The sequence below is a fragment of the Loxodonta africana genome, chromosome 3 (assembly GCF_030014295.1).
Source record: "Loxodonta africana isolate mLoxAfr1 chromosome 3, mLoxAfr1.hap2, whole genome shotgun sequence".
Lineage (NCBI taxonomy): Eukaryota > Metazoa > Chordata > Mammalia > Proboscidea > Elephantidae > Loxodonta > Loxodonta africana.
In genome coordinates this window covers 135,782,761-135,801,626 of record NC_087344.1, presented here as the reverse complement: position 1 = coordinate 135,801,626, position 18,866 = coordinate 135,782,761, and the positions used below count along the sequence as shown (strand labels likewise).

The 18,866-nt window shown below is 46.7% G+C and overlaps 2 non-coding genes across 2 annotated transcripts; one reads left to right on the top strand and one right to left on the bottom strand.

Moving 5' to 3' along the window:
- Positions 1-10,553: 10,553 nt before the first annotated feature.
- On the bottom strand, positions 10,554-10,717 carry LOC111752910 (U1 spliceosomal RNA). The gene has a single exon (XR_002787804.1). It is a non-coding gene; the product is annotated as a U1 spliceosomal RNA (small nuclear RNA).
- Positions 10,718-14,984: 4,267 nt separating this feature from the next.
- On the top strand, positions 14,985-15,148 carry LOC111752899 (U1 spliceosomal RNA). The gene has a single exon (XR_002787794.2). It is a non-coding gene; the product is annotated as a U1 spliceosomal RNA (small nuclear RNA).
- The last annotated feature ends 3,718 nt before the right edge of the window (positions 15,149-18,866 follow it).

Here is an 18,866-nt window from a genome sequence, read left to right as displayed (position 1 = left end):
TGCGTTGGAATCTGCTCAACGGCCAACGGGTTTGGTGTGTTTTTTGTTTTGTTTTGTTTTTTGATAGTCATATGAGCTGGAATCAACTCAACAGCGGTGGCATTGGGTTTGGTTTTTCATTGAGATACTCATAGATATGAGTCAAAATGGATCCGACAGCAATAGATTTGAGTTTCGGTATGGGATGCAGTCAACAGCTTCTGAGGGGGTTCCACGGCGTAATGTTGAGCACTCTGGACTCTGAATCCCGCGATCCGAGTTCAAATCTCAGTGGGACCTTAGAGTTTAAGCCAAATCAAAGATTTTTTTTTTAAGCCCATTAAATAGTGAATGAAACTTGTTACACCCCTCTCCGTGTCCTCCCTCCTATTGTCGTTTAGGAGCAAGAAAGGTCTCAAGCTGGGCGGGAAAAAGCAGGATGGGAGCCCCAGGCTCCGCGGAGCCAGAGCTGCTCCAGATCCCCTCCTGCTCCCCGCGGCCTTTTGCTCCTCACAGCCGCGTCCCCTCGTCAGCTTCTCTCCTCCTTAGAAACTGAGATTCCAAAAACCCTCAGAATAGCTGAGGAAGGAGGAGAGACAGGAAAGAACAGAAGGGAGAACAGGAAATAAAAAGGGAGAAAGTAGGGAATGGAAGGCAGAGGTACTGGGCGTTCACAGCAGCGGTGTCAGTTGCTGGGTGTGGACCACTGGGGCTCCTCACTCAGGATCGCTCCCATCCCTTCCTGTCCCACCCGAGAACCCGATTCCACCGATAAACCTCAAAGCTGCTTGCCTGGCATTTGTTCTTACAAAGTTTCCTTTCCCTGTGTGGAGGGGTGAAGTGGATTAAGTTGGTTGGCAAGTGAGTGCAAGCCAAGTGAAGGGCCTTGTGGGCTCCCTTGGTGTAGACTAGCAGGTGGTGCACCCACCCACCCAAAGACACACCATTTTTCCCCTTGCAGGTTGTCTGAAGGGCCTGGAGTGGAAAACTGAAAAATCAACGTGTAACAATGTTTCTTTAGCATTAAAGAGAGAAATAGTCAGATAATTGGTTGTATGAGTTCAAAGTGGTTATCTCTGGAGAACAAGAAATGTAGAAAGGAATCAGGGGAGTACTGTTTTTCATAACAAACTTTTGGGCATACATAACTTGAATAAAAATATATACTAAATAAAAAGGGTCAACAAAAAAGAAGACGACCCTCAACAAGATGGATTTACACAGTGGCTGCAACAATGGGCACAAGCATAACAACGGTGGTTAGGATGGCGCAGAACCAGGCAGTGTTTCATTCTGTTGTACATAGAGGTTGCTATGAGTCCAAACTGACTCGGTAGCACTTAACAACAACAACAACAAATAAAAATAATTTCTTTGTTATATAGAATGTTTTTTATTTGATTTGAAATTTTGATGTACTCCTATGTATCACTCTTTAAAGATTCTGGGGTTTGTGTCACATTCTACAGTCTTTTCACTGTTAGATTATAAAAATGTTGTTGGGGGCAATTTAGAAGCAAACAACCAACCATTATTCCCCTATACATGAGCTGAGCAGACGGACTAATAGACTTAAAGATCCTCCCACATGTAACTGTCTCTATAGCTCACGCTCTGAAGCATCAACAACTGAGAGGACTGGACGCGATTTAGTGCTAAACAGTCCTGAGACCAAGGAAATCCATTAAACTCTGCAAATGTCAGCTTCCTCATCAGCAACTTGCCAAATGTTGCCTTCAGTGTTGGCTCAGATATAACTGGGCAATCTTCCATGCTGAGGAGAAGAGAAGCTCTCAGTTCTTATCAACGTAGCTCAGTCCATAGGCCACACAACTTCTCATTTTAAGGTCCTGCACATTGCCTACTTTTCTTTGGCTCTACCCTTGATGGACCTCTTTGGTATCCTCTTTGGTATCCAGTGGCTCCTCAGGTTGTACAGATAGATCCCTACCTGCTGTCTCCACAGTGGCCACAAGGAGGGGCCAGGACCCTTGCCCCTGGGACTATTATCTCTTCAAACTTTTTTTCTGTCACTGCAGCTGCTCTGTTTCCAGGACTCCAATTACATGGATATTAGGCCACTTGATGTTTTCTCACAGGTCAGTGATGCTCTGTTCTTTTCATTTTTAGTTCTTTTTTCCCTCTGGGTTTCATTTTGGATAATTTATGTTGTCATGTCTCCTACAGTGTCCAATTAACTGGTAAAATCATCTAGTGTACTTTTCAATTCTACAAGTTCTACTTCAGTCATATATATATGTATTTCATTTCTCTCCTCATCAAGCTCATGCTTTCCTTCACTTTTCTGAACATATACAGTGTGCTTATAATAGCTGCTTTAAATATTTGGTCTACTGATTCTACCATCTGAGTTATTTCTGTGTTTCTTTCTGTTGACTTTTCTCATGGTTATGGATCCTTTTTTCCTGCACCAGGACTCCACTTCTTTGCATCCCTAATAATAATTTTTATTAGATGCCAGGAACTATGAATTTTATGTTAAGTAATAAAAAATATATTTATATAATCCTTTAAATATTTTTGGACTCTGGTCTGGGATGCCATTAAGTTGCTTGGAAACAGTTTGGTTCTTTCCAGGCTGGCTTTTAAGCTTTGTTAGGTGGGTTCAGAAAATCCTTAGTCTAAGGCTAATGTGGACACAGTGTTGAGGTATTACCTTTCTGAAGACTCTCCTTCATGACACATGAGTTAGATGCTCTTTCCCTTCAGGATGGTGGGAGTGCACACTCTTAGGGGCTCAGTATGAGCTCTGTCCTATACTTCCTGTGGTTCAGTGTCTCCAAAGAAGCTGTTTCACATATATTTTGTCTTGTCCTCTAGTGGTATAAGGTAGAAAAGTAAATACCATCTCTCTTACTACATCATGGCCCAAAGCAGAAATCTGTACAATTTTGTTATATTTCACAATTAAGGGGGAAAAACAAAACTTTAATGCTATTTTCTGTCTTCCATATCTAATATGCAAACCGTGGTGGCGTAGTGGTTAAGTTCTAAGGTTCCTCACCAACAGGTCTACAGTTAAAATCCACCAGGAACTCCCTGAAAACTTTATGCAGCAGTTCTACTCTGTCCTAGAGGGTCAATATGAGTTGGAATTGACTTGACAGCAGTAGGTTTGGCTTTTCTTTGGTACACCTAATATGTGCCATACACTATGCTATGTGTATTATTATATCATCCCATTAACCTATACAATAACTCTACGAGACAGTTAATACTATTATTTTCATATGAGACTTGAAACATTGAAGAAGCTGGCCCAAGGTCAAACAGAAGGTAACTACTGATGCCAGGACTGGAAAGGAGGCCTTCCCAGAGGTAGTACCCCTAGTCAGAGACCAGATTAAAGATCTTTGAAAATAATCTTGGTACATCTGATATGCCTAGAATCCAGTATCTAAGGAGTTCCTAGCCACCGTGTGGATAGACTCCTTTTGGTCAGAAACTCCTCCCTCAGGGAGCCAGAGAATAATTTAGCCCTTAAGCTCCGACTAATGAAAGCCCTTAAACTCTCTGCAAACCCATGTTTTCTCATTGGAAAGGCAATGAAAATGGACTTAGGTCTTAATTCAGATATTTTATATTTGGACAAGGAAACCTCCACCTGCTGGGAAGAAAAGTTCACAGCTCTTTTTCATCGAGCTGTATCAGTCTGTAGGATGCATGGCTTGTACTGTCAATGTCTTGAACACTCACTCGGCATCTTGCACGTTTCAGCTGGTTTTCTTTGAACCTGCCCTGCCCTAGCATCTTCTGGGGGTTTGCAGGTCTCTGTGTGCTGTGCCCGCAGTAGCCACGAGGGGGCGCCATGGTCCTTCGTGCCTTTTCTCAGTTTGACTAACCCAGTGCCCTCGAGTACTAAAAAAACTAGTGAAGAAGAATTCGAGGTTATTTCAATTTATTAGGACACTGTGGTTCAGAAGTGAGAGCAGGGTGAGAGCACACCCTGAGAAGGGTTGGCAAAATGCCCACACCTGCCAACACAAGACCTAGGCTTTTCTTCTATAGTTTGATGTTCAGCATTTTCACATAAGGAAAAATCTAAAGTTATTTCTGACAGTGAGAAGATAATGCTCTAATTTATTTAAATGCCTGGAGGCCCGGAGTGACAAAAACAGTTAAACTCTCGACTACTAGCCCAAAGGTTGGTGTTTCAAATCCACCCAGCGGCACCTTGGAAGACAGACCCGCCAGTCTGCTTCCGTAAGATCACAGCTTTGAAAACCCTGTGGAGCAGTTCTACTCTGCACACCTGGGGTCGTGATGACTAGGAATCCACTTGACAGCAACTAACAACAACAGTATTTACAATCCACACCATCACTGAAAGAGAGGGCAGCTTAAGGGATCTTCCTAATTTTCCAATCTCCTGATGCATGTCAGCTGCAAATCCAAGGCAGAGAGAGAGCTGATGCTGTCTGCCCATGAAGGAGGTAAGACAGGGCTTGAGGAAAGGGGTGGAGGAAGAGGAAACTGGAGCCAGAAAAATAAAAAGCCTCCTTTAGGGGCGAGGGGTGCTGTAAAAAGGTGGGAATAGTAGCAACGGCATCACAATCTGTCAAAATTCAAGGGGGATAATGACCAAGATCAGCCCAAAGCTGATTCCCAGGAGATGGCAGCCAGACACACCTCCACTCGACAACCTTTTTACCAATTCTGACACCAGCCATCCCTCCCACGGCACTCTCTACTTCTCTTCTGGGTTTGATGCTCTGTTCCAATGGCCACACAGAACTCACAGAGCACATTTACAGTTTAGTGGTTTATTGAGGAAGTAACGGGGTACAACTCCGTATCAGGATCAACAGGCTGAACTCAGGATCAGGAAGCATGGAGGCAAAGTCTCCCTTCTTCAGTGCAGGACATCTCTCTAAGCTCCGCTCAGCCATTCAGGGCTCCTCTTGGCTCTGCTGTATATCACCACTGGCTCTGCCACTGGGCCCCTCCCGGACCTGTCAACATCTTCAGCATTATACCCCTTGACCTGCGTTACAGCTCTTTTAAGAGGTTCTTTACCTCTTTCTTTCTCTGCTTCTTCTCCCTTCTGCTTCTTCCTGTCTGAAAAACCTCTGTGGGGTTAACTGTATATATACACAAGTTCCTCATCAGTTTCAAGGCACCGTCCTCACACCGGGGCCATAAATTGAACAATCTCTCCTTAGACCACAGACACTTCATTTGCATAGTAGGCTGCAGATACTCCATTTGCATAGCCTATAGTCACTGCATTTGCATGGTTTATTGGCCAATCAGGCAAGGCGCATACTAATTACAAGGCAGGCTGCCTGCAGCTCAGGGCCAGACAAAAAGTATCAAACCTCAAGTTGTTTACAGTTAACTCAGGAAATATCAATCAACCTGAAGAAAACTAACAAACTCTTTGGGGCTAGAAAATTAGGACAAAGGTAACGCCTTAAAAAAAAAAAAAAAAAAAAGCCTTACATCTTAAAAAAACCAACAAACCAAACCCAGGGCTGTCGAGTCGAATCCTACTCATAGCGACCCTATAGGACAGAGTAGAACTGCCCTATAGATTCCTACTCATAGCGACCTTATAGGACAGAGTAGAACTGCCCTATAGAGTTTCCAAGGAACGCGTGGCGGATTCGAACTGCTGACCCTTTGGTTAGCAGCCGTAGCACTTAACCACTACACCACCACCAAGGTTTTCCCTTAGGTCTTATGGGGAAAAAAATCTCTCAAGCCCTTTTACCAAAGAACCAAGGCAAAAGGTCACTTAAAAAATCCCATGTCACTACAGGTGTGTTCAGGTGGTATATACAAAGAGTTGTCTGGCAATAGATGGAGGACTTGGGAGCAAGACATCAAGCAGGGCAGCTGTCACCCAAGGAAAAAGTCTGAGGAAAGTTTAGATACATAAAGCGCATTTGATGAAGTGTTGCCAACTGGTTTGTGATACCAACACTCTTTCTCATCTCTACAAAGAAGGCATCAAAGTGGCCTTGATGTGCTTGTTAAGCATGTTGCGTATGAATATGGAACTAAATACATACTTATTCACATTAAATATTCATCCTTGTACCATCTGAAACTATCTCAAGTACTACCAGTGGTACCCATACCACATACAGGAAACCTGGCTATTGAAAAGTAAAAAACAAGCCCCACCTGGGGGTACAAAGTTATTTGCTGTGATGGAATCTCCTTACGCAATCTCTCAGGCCAAGGGCACAAAAAACCACTAAGTGCCAAGGAAACATAAAAAAATAGCCCATCGTAATTCTTCCGAGAAGAATTAGAGAGCCAGAGGGATCTCCAGAAACTATCCCAGGCACCCTCTCATTTACAGACAGAGAAACAGGCTCTGTGTTGAAATCCATGACTTCCCCAAGGCATGTGGCAAGGCTGGTGCAGATGGAAGTTTCCTGGACCCCCTGAGTCTAAGAAGATGTAGGTAGGAGGCAGATGGATTCACTCGGGACAAGGCCACAGCACAAGAGCCTCCTGGGGGGGGGGGGGGCATTGGAGACTGAGACCCAGGATCTAAGGGCTGTACATTTTCAGAGTGATTTGACCAGAAAGCCCATGCTTACATTCTCAGGTCAATGAGGAATTCCAAGTCTCTGTCCTTTACTGAGACTCGTGTTCCAATCTCCAAATCCTGGGTACTTTTTGTACCTTACACCTTTTTTGTTAGGTTTTGAAGCTGACATTGCAATGTGAAACTCTCAGACGTGAAGGGATTACAGCTAATTTCTTTCAACATCGATTGAATTCACCTGACGTCTCCACGGGCTGGTTGGAATCCACACTCTTCATTTTATGTTTTTGCCTCGCTGTAAACTATATCTCCACAGCAACATCAATATCAATCTCTCTGTGGAAAAGAATCTAGCTAAGCAATCAAGAAATGGACATGAATTGCAGGGATTTATTGTAATGGAACAGAAGTCTGACAAGCAAACAAAATGCTGTGACTGTTCAGCAACTCACCACCCATCTCTGGGTGTCTTGATGTGACTTGAGGGTCAGAAATTTAAGTCAACAGGAGCTGGAGCTTCTTGAAGCTGGAAATCATATGAGGAGGAACCTGTCTCTGCTACTGAGGACTGTGGCTTCTGGGTAAATTTAAAAAATAGAAGTCGCAGAGTCATTGACTATGTCTGCGTTGAGATGACAGTGTCAGAGGCCACAATTAGTAGCTAATGAAGAACTTTGAAAGAAAGGGAAAGCTGTATGCAAAGGTACTCTCCACCTGTCCTCTCCTGTAAGTTCTGGTTCTTCTCTGGATAGAGAAAAACCAGACAAAACCAAACCCAGTGCCGTCAGATCGATTCCAACTCACAGCGACCCCGTAGGACAGAGTAGAGCTGCCCCCACAGAGTTTCCAAGGAGCACCTTGCAGATTCAATCTGCCGACCCTTTGTTTAGCAGCCATAGCACTTAACCACTACGCCACCAGGGTTTCCCCGGATAGAGAAAAAAGAAGGGTGTTTGAATTCTTAGTGACACCGGGCCGCGCATCCCCACGCAGGACCAGCTTCAGGGGCACGTGACCTGTGCAGTCACCGAGGGCCCCACGCACAGAAGGATTCTCACGTTTGTTTTAATGTTCTGCTGTCATCATCTTGGAATCATTTGTAATTTTATCTTTGAACTTGTGTTTTGTAAGTGAAATTCAATTAGACAAGGAAGCGGGCACGTGAGTAGAGGAAATGCGCACAATACATCTGTCTGGCCCAGTTCCTCGCTGGCTCGTTCACATACAACATTCTTCTTAACCCCATGAGCACAGAATTAAGGTGAACTGACAATGCATGCGGGGTTCAAGGAGACTCAAAGTGACTACAAGGTGTCAAGCACAAGGCAAGGCAGAGTCAAGGCATGACAGATTCAGACGGTTTAAAAAAAAAAAGATCGTTTTTACACTGAGATAGTTTATTACTTACACGGGCAGTGAAAGGAAAAGCTGTCAAAGGTGCCAGCTCCTCGCGGCCCTCTCATAAGTCGACACTCAGAAAAGGTGGCCACATGATGGCAACATAAGTAATTGGACAGTCTGTGGCTGAGGAGTCAATGGCTCGCTGCAGCTGAGCAGTTTTATACCCCGTGGCTGTGCCCTAAGGAGGGCTAGGTGAGAAGTCCCATCCCTCACTGGAAGCAGGGAAGTGGACCGGAAAACTGTCTAGCGGCAGCCTCCCACAAGGAAGAGAGGCAGATGAGAAAAGGGTCAAGCTCCTCACAAGACTATCCTATGTTCCTGGGTGGAGGACTTGGTGTCTTGGTCATCTAGTGCTGCTATAACAGAAACACCCCAAGTGGATGGCTTTAACAAAGAGAAATTTATTCTCTCACGGTCTAGTAGGTTACAAGTCCAAATTCAGGGTGTCAGCTCCAGGGGATGGCTTTCCCTCTCTGTCCGGCTCTGGAGGAAGATTCCTCGTCACCAATCTTCCCCTGGTCAAGGAGCTTCTCAGGCACAGGGACCCCAGGTCCAAAGGATGCACTCTGCCCCCCGATGCCGCTTTCTTGGTGGTATGAGGTCCCCATTTTCTGCTTCCTTCTCTTTCCTTTATCTTTTGAGAGATAAATGGTGGTGCAGGCCACACCCCAGGGAAACTCCCCCTACATTGGATCAGGAATGTGACCTGGGTAAGGCTGGTGTTACAATCCCACCCTAGTCCTCTTTTAACATAAAATTACAATCACATAATGGAGGACAACCACAGGATACTGGCACTTGTGGTCTAACCAAGTTGACACCTATTTTGATGCGACACAATTCTATCCATGGCACTCGGGTTCTGGCCTATGCGGACATGTCCAGGGTGGCCAGAACACCACGGCAGACCCTTCCCCTGCACGAGGTGTGTCTAAAACTGATGCCGGCACTAACAGCCCCAGGGAAGAAATGCTTTCTTGTCAACCAGGACTTGTTTCAGGATCTTCAGGCTGTGAAAACGGACAGGATTTTTTTACTGACATTAAGAACAGCATCAGCCATGGAATCTTCTCTCCCTCTAGCGTTAGGGATTGAATTGTGTCCCCCGGAGAGATATGTTGAAGTCCTAACCCCTGTATCTGTGAACGTGACCTTGTTCGGGGTAACGAGGTCTTTGTCTGAAGATAAACCCACTGCGGTGAAGTCCATTCCAGCTCATAGCGACGTTAGAGAATCAGGAAGAAAACTGCTCCGTAGGACTTCCAAGGCTATTTGTATGTGTGTGTGTGTGCGTGCGTGCGTGCGTGCGTGCGTGTGTGTGTGTGTTAGGTGAAAGCTTACAGCACAAATTAGTTTCTCGTTCAGAAATTTATACACAAATTGTTTTGTGACATTGGTTGGAATCTCCACAGTATGTCAGCATTCGCCCGCTTTCCCCTTACACCCCAGGTTCCCCGGGTCTATTCGTCCAGGTTTCCTGTCCCTTGCTGCCTTCTCATCTTTGCTTTGGGCCAGGTGTTTCCCATTAGGCCTCCTATACTCGATGGAACTAAGAAGCTCATTCCTCACACATGTTATTGTTTGTTTTATAGGTCTGCCTACTCTTTTTTGTTGTTGGTTCTTTTTTGTTTGTTTTTTAATTGTACTTTCGATGAAGGTTTACAGAGCAAGCTAGCTTCTCATTAAAAAATTAATACGCATAGTGTTCTGTGACATTGGTTGTCAACCCCACCACACGTCAACACTCTCTCCTTCTCGACCCTGGGTTCCCCATTACCAGCTTTCCTGTCCCCTCCTGCCTTCTAGTTTCTCCAGTCTGTGTCAGACCTTTAAATTTGGTCTTTTTTTTTTTTTTTTTTTGCGTTAGAATTTTGTTCTACATTTTTCTCCAGCTCTGTCTGAGCCCCTCCACTGTGATCCCTGTCACAGCAGTCGGTGGGGGTAGCCGGACACCATCTAGTTGTGCTAGACTCAGGCTGTGGTACTTGGGGTCCATTAGGCCTTTGGACTAATCTTTGCCTTGTGTCTTTGGTTTTCTTCATTCTCAAGGCTGTAAGTCTTTACCGGAAGCCGACTGCCACTTCTTTCTCCCACTCTTTGAAGAGAGTTATCAGTTAAGTAATGCCAGAGAAGGGTGGTTCCTAGTCCTAATCCTTTCTGAGTGCTGTTTCATCAAAGAGAAGAGACTCGCAGAGAAGGTCAGGCACAGGAGAAAGACACCACGTGAGGAAGATCCCTCACTGACCAACCAAGGCCAAGAAACCAAACTCCGGGGGGGAGGGAGGCTGCTACCGACAAGAAAGGCTCCTCCCCCAGAAGCCCACCGGGAGAATAGCCCCGCCGAAGCCCTAAACTGGGACACTTTTACACCCCCGGGAAACTTAACTGCATTTTCACTGTTTAACAGGTCTTCGTAAGAAACTTTGAGCAACGCTACCAATGACCCAGCAGGCAATCTCAGCTGGCGTGTTAAAGGGATCGCTCGTGAAAAGCAAAGTGAAAAATACACGGCCACTAAAGTATTTCACGTAAACAACACTAAAGAAAAAAAAAAAAAAACCTAGATAGGTTCAAAAATCTCCGCCCCTGAAAAACGGAACTGCAGAGAAAAAGAGAGCTATAATCAGTCTATCGTTTTACCCAAAAAAATCAGGGGAAAGCGCGAACGCAGTCCCCCACTACCACAAATTATGCAGTCGAGTTTCCCACATTTGGGGAAATCGCAGGGGTCAGCACATCCGGAGTGCAATGGATAAGCCTCGCCCTGGGAAAACCACCTTCGTGATCATGGTATCTCCCCTGCCAGGTAAGTATGAGTTGTTCACCCGCTGCCCCGACACAGCCGCGCGCTCCTTACACTTTACACAGACGGTCATTTCGCTAGCCTCACTCCCAACCCTCAGAGCCCTTCTACGCTCCTGAACCACAAAATTTCAAGCGACACACCTGGACTCCTTTCCACAGCACGAACAGTCACAACGTGTTTAAGCAGCAGATGCTGATCCAGCAACCACTGCGCTGCCGTATCTACATAAGACCCTGCCCCGTCAGTGACGTCACGGACAGCGCTCTTTCTGCCTACCCACGCCCCGCCCCTTGCCCGCCTTTTCCTCCGCCCATTCCTCCCAGGCGGCCAATGAGCGGACCGGCAGTCCGAGTAAGAAGCGACGTCTACCTTCCCCCTCCCCAGCTACCACCTCCCCGCCACCGTTTAGGCGGCGAGCCGAGCCCGAGGCCTGGCCCAGCCGCGTCTCTCCAGGACTCCGCGCTTTCTTCACCTCTCCTTCCCACACCCCTTTGGCGTTCGTCTCGGAATAGTGGCCCCTAATACGTAAAACAGAGCAAAACTTGATATTAGCCCTGACCTCAAAATCATTTTCTTCCACGGCATAAAATGTATCTTTTTTTCTTTTTAATTTCTGAAGGCACCTGAAGAAGGCCAAGACAAGTGTGCCACTGAGAGAATTTGCAGCCATCCACGGACCACAGAGACATGTTTAAACACGCTTTGTGTGGAATAAATCCGTGCGTGTATCATCTGGAACCCTAGCAGCAGCACTTTTTGACTTAACCGCCTGTTACTCAGTGACCCTGGTTACACTTTTCACAATGTGTCAGCTTTCTCCTTATTTCCATTCTCGTGGCTCTGTTTCCATTACTTCCTTGCCCCCCGTACCTTCTCATCGTTGGTCTAGGGTAAATTTGGACTGTTAGGTCTCATTATTTGGAGGCACGCAGTAGTCGCAGGTGATACTATTTATTTTTTGAGCCACTCTGTGTTTGGGCTGATAGGTGAACACCAGGAGTGGTTTGAGATCCGGATATAAAGCGTATCCCAGGGCGACAGTCTCAGGCGTTCGTCTGGTCTCTACCGGCCCAATAAGTATTGACTTCTTTAGGAATTTGAGTTTCGTTCTACATTTTTCTCCCATCCTATCCTGGACCATCTATTGGATCCCTGGTCGGAACGGTCGGTGATGGTAGCCGGGCACCATCTCGTTATTCTGCTGTCAAGGTAGATGAGGCTGTGGTTCCTGTAGGCTATTAGTCCTGTGGACTAGTTTCTTCTTTTGAGTCTTTGGTTGCCTTTTTCTCCTCTTTATTTGTTCTTAAGCTAAAAATCCTCCGGGACAACTTTCTTGGCATTCTGACCAAACTGAGAGAAAAAACCTGGCATCACCCTATAATGAAGCTCAAAGTGAGCAAATTCCACTCAGCTTTCCATCAGCTTTTGAGGTCTCTTCTCTTAACTAGAGATGATCGGATTTACCTGAACCATGTTTGGAATATTGAGTCTTCGTATTCGTGTTTCGAAAAACAAGGAGCAACATGGGGCATAGCAACCCAAAGACCATGCACTCCCAGCATCAGTGGAGCATGGAGCTTTTATGCTCTTCACTACCCAGGGGGCGGGATTGGCGCCCAAAATCCAACACCACATCCCTCCCCATGTCCATTTTTGGAGATCCAGGTGCTGAGTCATCCTTAAGGGAAGGGAACCTGAGTTTTGCAATTCGCAGCCTTGCAGCTGTGTGCAGGACAACGTCTTCCTCTTCAGTGAAGTTCAGGTCCAGAGTCACGTTTGGGTCCACTGCTCTTCAGGGCCTGAGTTTGCACCAAGGTCTTGGTGGGCGCATGCTCCAGATTTGACACCACATTCGAACCAAGGTTAGGACCGGGGGAAAGATCCGGTCAAGCCGCAGTTATAGACTGGGGCTTGGAGGGCTGCGGGGATGCGGGACCTGCGGAAGAGCAAGGGAAGCTTCAGCGGTGGCTTCATTCAAATATTGGACTGGACTATAAAACATAAAATGATACTTGTGAGGAATGTGCTGCTTGGTTCAGGCAGATACATGAGTCTGAATGGGTGGCTTCTGTCCAGAGGCTGGTTGGGAAAACAGAAAGGGACTGGGCTGGCTGAATGGATACAGAAAACCCGGGTGGGAGGAGGGGAGTGTGCTGTCACATTGTGGGGATTGCGACTAGTGTCACATAACAACATGTGTATAAAAAATAAAATTTTTTTAAAAAGGAGCATTCAGCAAATAAATATCTTGGAAATTAATACCGTAATAATAGAGCTGTGCGAACAATGTCAAAAATATTTCCAAGGAAAAAAGGCAGAAAGAGCAAGGAAGCAACAACTAAATCTGATCTCCACAGGCAGCATCTCCTGGACTTCCTTGCCCTCATGGTTCCCGTTGGGTGCAGCCAACAGGAGGTAGAGGAAGGTAATCAATGGATAGGAGTAGAGAGAGTTCCTGGTATTTTTAAATCCCCTAGGGGTCCCTCCCTGCGAGGGCCAGGTTTGAGGGTCCCTTGCTGATTCCTCTTCCAGAGACCACACTCCTGTCCTGTGACCCTCCCCAAGGCTCTCAGGGTCCGGGAAAGGCTTCTCTACCCTCCCTCCCCACCCACCTCCATCCAGGCCTAGAGGTGGTAATGGCCGCCTTGCAGTTTCCATATCCCAGGTGCTTCACTATTCTATGCTGAATTCTTTTAATCCTGCCCGCACATTTCACAGGATTAAATATTCCCTTCATAAAACTCTCTTTAGATCCCTCAGTTTGAATGTACCTTCTCTTTCCTGTCAGAGCTGTGACTGGTGTGAGATGATTTTCTCAGGTAAATCCGATCATCTCTAGTTAAGAGAAGAGACCTCAAAAGCTGATGGAAAGCTGAGTGGAATTTGCTCACTTTGAGCTTCATTATAGGGTGATGCCAGGTTTTTTCTCTCAGTTTGGTCAGAATGCCAAGAAAGTTGTCCCGGAGGATTTTTAGCTTAAGAACAAATAAAGAGGAGAAAAAGGCAACCAAAGACTCAAAAGAAGAAACTAGTCCACAGGACTAATAGCCTACAGGAACCACAGCCTCATCTACCTTGACAGCAGAATAACGAGATGGTGCCCGGCTACCATCACCGACCGTTCCGACCAGGGATCCAATAGATGGTCCAGGATAGGATGGGAGAAAAATGTAGAACGAAACTCAAATTCCTAAAGAAGTCAATACTTATTGGGCCGGTAGAGACCAGACGAACGCCTGAGACTGTCGCCCTGGGATACGCTTTATATCCGGATCTCAAACCACTCCTGGTGTTCACCTATCAGCCCAAACACAGAGTGGCTCAAAAAATAAATAGTATCACCTGCGACTACTGCGTGCCTCCAAATAATGAGACCTAACAGTCCAAATTTACCCTAGACCAACGATGAGAAGGTACGGGGGGCAAGGAAGTAATGGAAACAGAGCCACGAGAATGGAAATAAGGAGAAAGCTGACACATTGTGAAAAGTGTAACCAGGGTCACTGAGTAACAGGCGGTTAAGTCAAAAAGTGCTGCTGCTAGGGTTCCAGATGATACACGCACGGATTTATTCCACACAAAGCGTGTTTAAACATGTCTCTGTGGTCCGTGGATGGCTGCAAATTCTCTCAGTGGCACACTTGTCTTGGCCTTCTTCAGGTGCCTTCAGAAATTAAAAAGAAAAAAAGATACATTTTATGCCGTGGAAGAAAATGATTTTGAGGTCAGGGCTAATATCAAGTTTTGCTCTGTTTTACGTATTAGGGGCCACTATTCCGAGACGAACGCCAAAGGGGTGTGGGAAGGAGAGGTGAAGAAAGCGCGGAGTCCTGGAGAGACGCGGCTGGGCCAGGCCTCGGGCTCGGCTCGCCGCCTAAACGGTGGCGGGGAGGTGGTAGCTGGGGAGGGGGAAGGTAGACGTCGCTTCTTACTCGGACTGCCGGTCCGCTCATTGGCCGCCTGGGAGGAATGGGCGGAGGAAAAGGCGGGCAAGGGGCGGGGCGTGGGTAGGCAGAAAGAGCGCTGTCCGTGACGTCACTGACGGGGCAGGGTCTTATGTAGATACGGCAGCGCAGTGGTTGCTGGATCAGCATCTGCTGCTTAAACACGTTGTGACTGTTCGTGCTGTGGAAAGGAGTCCAGGTGTGTCGCTTGAAATTTTGTGGTTCAGGAGCGTAGAAGGGCTCTGAGGGTTGGGAGTGAGGCTAGCGAAATGACCGTCTGTGTAAAGTGTAAGGAGCGCGCGGCTGTGTCGGGGCAGCGGGTGAACAACTCATACTTACCTGGCAGGGGAGATACCATGATCACGAAGGTGGTTTTCCCAGGGCGAGGCTTATCCATTGCACTCCGGATGTGCTGACCCCTGCGATTTCCCCAAATGTGGGAAACTCGACTGCATAATTTGTGGTAGTGGGGGACTGCGTTCGCGCTTTCCCCTGATTTTTTTGGGTAAAACGATAGACTGATTATAGCTCTCTTTTTCTCTGCAGTTCCGTTTTTCAGGGGCGGAGATTTTTGAACCTATCTAGGTTTTTTTTTTTTTTTCTTTAGTGTTGTTTACGTGAAATACTTTAGTGGCCGTGTATTTTTCACTTTGCTTTTCACGAGCGATCCCTTTAACACGCCAGCTGAGATTGCCTGCTGGGTCATTGGTAGCGTTGCTCAAAGTTTCTTACGAAGACCTGTTAAACAGTGAAAATGCAGTTAAGTTTCCCGGGGGTGTAAAAGTGTCCCAGTTTAGGGCTTCGGCGGGGCTATTCTCCCGGTGGGCTTCTGGGGGAGGAGCCTTTCTTGTCGGTAGCAGCCTCCCTCCCCCCCGGAGTTTGGTTTCTTGGCCTTGGTTGGTCAGTGAGGGATCTTCCTCACGTGGTGTCTTTCTCCTGTGCCTGACCTTCTCTGCGAGTCTCTTCTCTTTGATGAAACAGCACTCAGAAAGGATTAGGACTAGGAACCACCCTTCTCTGGCATTACTTAACTGATAACTCTCTTCAAAGAGTGGGAGAAAGAAGTGGCAGTCGGCTTCCGGTAAAGACTTACAGCCTTGAGAATGAAGAAAACCAAAGACACAAGGCAAAGATTAGTCCAAAGGCCTAATGGACCCCAAGTACCACAGCCTGAGTCTAGCACAACTAGATGGTGTCCGGCTACCCCCACCGACTGCTGTGACAGGGATCACAGTGGAGGGGCTCAGACAGAGCTGGAGAAAAATGTAGAACAAAATTCTAACGCAAAAAAAAAAAAAAAAAAAGACCAAATTTAAAGGTCTGACACAGACTGGAGAAACTAGAAGGCAGGAGGGGACAGGAAAGCTGGTAATGGGGAACCCAGGGTCGAGAAGGAGAGAGTGTTGACGTGTGGTGGGGTTGACAACCAATGTCACAGAACACTATGCGTATTAATTTTTTAATGAGAAGCTAGCTTGCTCTGTAAACCTTCATCGAAAGTACAATTAAAAAACAAACAAAAAAGAACCAACAACAAAAAAGAGTAGGCAGACCTATAAAACAAACAATAACATGTGTGAGGAATGAGCTTCTTAGTTCCATCGAGTATAGGAGGCCTAATGGGAAACACCTGGCCCAAAGCAAAGATGAGAAGGCAGCAAGGGACAGGAAACCTGGACGAATAGACCCGGGGAACCTGGGGTGTAAGGGGAAAGCGGGCGAATGCTGACATACTGTGGAGATTCCAACCAATGTCACAAAACAATTTGTGTATAAATTTCTGAACGAGAAACTAATTTGTGCTGTAAGCTTTCACCTAACACACACACACACGCACGCACGCACGCACGCACGCACACACACACACATACAAATAGCCTTGGAAGTCCTACGGAGCAGTTTTCTTCCTGATTCTCTAACGTCGCTATGAGCTGGAATGGACTTCACCGCAGTGGGTTTATCTTCAGACAAAGACCTCGTTACCCCGAACAAGGTCACGTTCACAGATACAGGGGTTAGGACTTCAACATATCTCTCCGGGGGACACAATTCAATCCCTAACGCTAGAGGGAGAGAAGATTCCATGGCTGATGCTGTTCTTAATGTCAGTAAAAAAATCCTGTCCGTTTTCACAGCCTGAAGATCCTGAAACAAGTCCTGGTTGACAAGAAAGCATTTCTTCCCTGGGGCTGTTAGTGCCGGCATCAGTTTTAGACACACCTCGTGCAGGGGAAGGGTCTGCCGTGGTGTTCTGGCCACCCTGGACATGTCCGCATAGGCCAGAACCCGAGTGCCATGGATTGAATTGTGTCGCATCAAAATAGGTGTCAACTTGGTTAGACCACAAGTGCCAGTATCCTGTGGTTGTCCTCCATTATGTGATTGTAATTTTATGTTAAAAGAGGACTAGGGTGGGATTGTAACACCAGCCTTACCCAGGTCACATTCCTGATCCAACGTAGGGGGAGTTTCCCTGGGGTGTGGCCTGCACCACCATTTATCTCTCAAAAGATAAAGGAAAGAGAAGGAAGCAGAAAATGGGGGCCTCATACCACCAAGAAAGCGGCATCGGGGGGCAGAGTGCATCCTTTGGACCTGGGGTCCCTGTGCCTGAGAAGCTCCTTGACCAGGGGAAGATTGGTGACGAGGAATCTTCCTCCAGAGCCGGACAGAGAGGGAAAGCCATCCCCTGGAGCTGACACCCTGAATTTGGACTTGTAACCTACTAGACCGTGAGAGAATAAATTTCTCTTTGTTAAAGCCATCCACTTGGGGTGTTTCTGTTATAGCAGCACTAGATGACCAAGACACCAAGTCCTCCACCCAGGAACATAGGATAGTCTTGTGAGGAGCTTGACCCTTTTCTCATCTGCCTCTCTTCCTTGTGGGAGGCTGCCGCTAGACAGTTTTCCGGTCCACTTCCCTGCTTCCAGTGAGGGATGGGACTTCTCACCTAGCCCTCCTTAGGGCACAGCCACGGGGTATAAAACTGCTCAGCTGCAGCGAGCCATTGACTCCTCAGCCACAGACTGTCCAATTACTTATGTTGCCATCATGTGGCCACCTTTTCTGAGTGTCGACTTATGAGAGGGCCGCGAGGAGCTGGCACCTTTGACAGCTTTTCCTTTCACTGCCCGTGTAAGTAATAAACTATCTCAGTGTAAAAACGATCTTTTTTTTTTTAAACCGTCTGAATCTGTCATGCCTTGACTCTGCCTTGCCTTGTGCTTGACACCTTGTAGTCACTTTGAGTCTCCTTGAACCCCGCATGCATTGTCAGTTCACCTTAATTCTGTGCTCATGGGGTTAAGAAGAATGTTGTATGTGAACGAGCCAGCGAGGAACTGGGCCAGACAGATGTATTGTGCGCATTTCCTCTACTCACGTGCCCGCTTCCTTGTCTAATTGAATTTCACTTACAAAACACAAGTTCAAAGATAAAATTACAAATGATTCCAAGATGATGACAGCAGAACATTAAAACAAACGTGAGAATCCTTCTGTGCGTGGGGCCCTCGGTGACTGCACAGGTCACGTGCCCCTGAAGCTGGTCCTGCGTGGGGATGCGCGGCCCGGTGTCACTAAGAATTCAAACACCCTTCTTTTTTCTCTATCCGGGGAAACCCTGGTGGCGTAGTGGTTAGGTGCTATGGCTGCTAAACAAAGGGTCGGCAGATTGAATCTGCAAGGTGCTCCTTGGAAACTCTGTGGGGGCAGCTCTACTCTGTCCTACGGGGTCGCTGTGAGTTGGAATCGATCTGACGGCACTGGGTTTGGTTTTGTCTGGTTTTTCTCTATCCAGAGAAGAACCAGAACTTACAGGAGAGGACAGGTGGAGAGTACCTTTGCATACAGCTTTCCCTTTCTTTCAAAGTTCTTCATTAGCTACTAATTGTGGCCTCTGACACTGTCATCTCAACGCAGACATAGTCAATGACTCTGGGACTTCTATTTTTTAAATTTACCCAGAAGCCACAGTCCTCAGTAGCAGAGACAGGTTCCTCCTCATATGATTTCCAGCTTCAAGAAGCTCCAGCTCCTGTTGACTTAAATTTCTGACCCTCAAGTCACATCAAGACACCCAGAGATGGGTGGTGAGTTGCTGAACAGTCACAGCATTTTGTTTGCTTGTCAGACTTCTGTTCCATTACAATAAATCCCTGCAATTCATGTCCATTTCTTGATTGCTTAGCTAGATTCTTTTCCACAGAGA